Here is a 2,148-nt window from a genome sequence, read left to right on the forward strand (position 1 = left end):
TTTCTTCTGAACAAAAGCTGGTCACAGACCTCACCCATGTTCTCAGGCAAAACAAGGTTAAAACTAGATTTTTGTGACACTGGAGCTCTTTTCTCAGGCTGGACCTCTGCGGAGCTGTCTGGTCTGTCCAAACAGCGTGTGAGCAGTGTCGAGTTTAACACTTGCCTGTAGTGTCAGAAGAGACTCCTGTGTCACTGGGAAATAGAATCATAGAATTGCCTGGGTTGGAAGGGACCTTTCAGATCATCTAGTCCAACCATCAACCCAACTCTGACAAAAACCATCACTAAACTACATCTCTAAGCGCTATGTCTACCTGTCTTTTAAAAACCTCCAGGGATGGTAATATGGGGAAAAGTGACGCTCTCAAACGAGATAAAAACTAGCTGTTTACTCAGCAGATCTCAGTGTGTGAAAAACTCACTGCGGGTCCTTGCAATGTTTGGATTTTCGCTAAAAGCCACAGAGAAACCACGCCAGCCTGCTGCTGCCAGGGCTTTCTGCACAGGTGGGCTGGCGGCTGTTCAACCCAGCAAGTGGTCACCGTTGGAAGTAAGGCTGGCGAATGAAAAGAAACACAGACACAGAAATTCCCCCAAGCCAAAAAAACCCTGACGGCAACTTGGAGCTCCTGCACACACACAGAGCTGCGGGGGCAGCTTGCGCGGTTTGCCGTGCCCGCTGCTCCAACCCCAGCTGAGCTGCGAACGTGGTGGGAGAATTCATGGGAGGATCCATACCATTGCATTTGAGCAGGGAATGAAATCAAGGATTATTTTTTTTCCCTACTTAAAACAGATAAATAATCTCATTTCTGAGCTATTGCTGCAAACAGTAACAGGTTCTGAGGCTTTTAAAGGGGAAAAAAAGACAGAACTAAAAGCTGTTTTGCTAACATGAGTAATGTTTTTCGGCATGTGTAATGAAGTTAAGCTACTGATTGTTTCTCTGTCTAGAAAAGAGTAATTTCCCCTGAAGAAGTGCAGGGAGCAGCATTTCGACAAACAGCAATTCATCAGCATCACTAACACGCTCTTGCTTTTCCGCTCACCTCCGAACCCCCTTCCTTCGCCTTCTTGTACCACACACACCAGAGGTGCTAAATCCTTATTCTCCGGCTGCTGTAAAACACGCTGGGGCTGCGTCTCTCAGGCGCTGCCGTGGATGTAGTGAGGCAGCAGGAAGGAGGGAGCGGACAGAGTGGGAGATCCAGCCCCTCGCTGGAATGATGGCTGGCGATGTGTGGGCTCCGCACTGCATCAGCCAGCCTCGCCGGTGGTCCCAAGAGCCTTCAGAAACACGCTCGCTGCTACAAACTCCTCTCGGCTCTCCCTGGAGGAGTGCCGGGGTGTTGTTAGAACAAAAGCCCTTTGCTTTGGGTATTCAAGTCTAAAAACTGTTTTGAAGGATTCCACCTAAGTGGTTGAGCCAAGACTAACAAGCCTGTGGCATAAGGAAGGCTGGAGTTTCTGATTCCCAGCCCCTCGTGTCTATTTTTAGCTCTGAAATCAGATAAATAATAAAAATCAAAACCAACCAGGCAAACAGAAAACCTGCTGGAAAATCGCGGTTGTGTACTTTTGGCTTTCTTCCACAGGTAACTAGCCTTTAGTCACGACGACAACAACAACAACAACACAAAATTAAAAGACACAGAGAAAATAAATGAGTGATTAACTGTTTTTACAGGCTTGTCATCTGGGTGGTTAGGAAAACTGCATGTTTTTACATCTCTGCCCACCCAAAGGCAGGTGCTGGGCTCACTTTTCGGATGCCTCTTACCCCTTGACGTACCTACGCTTGCTTTTGTGAAGCAGTAAGGCTACTGGCCTGCTTGTTCTTTTTAAGTTTATCTTAACCCATTTCCATACTTAACCCATATTTTAACCAGCATGATGGAAATGTCTGAGTTCCCAGTAAATTACAGTAAATGCTAACCAAAATAATTTGAGATTCATCACGCTGGAAGCTTGACATTTTTATTCTGAATATTAGATGGCAACTGACAACCCTTAGCAGATGTTGCCCTCGGTAATAAGACCACCTTTATTGTGGTAACCAAGAACCAGCTTTCAGTAGTTCAAAAACAAGTGCTTACCTTGAAAGAGAGAAAAAATTATATTTTTATTCTCGAACTTGCACAGGCAG

This window comes from Larus michahellis, chromosome 1 (genome assembly GCF_964199755.1).
Source record: "Larus michahellis chromosome 1, bLarMic1.1, whole genome shotgun sequence".
Lineage (NCBI taxonomy): Eukaryota > Metazoa > Chordata > Aves > Charadriiformes > Laridae > Larus > Larus michahellis.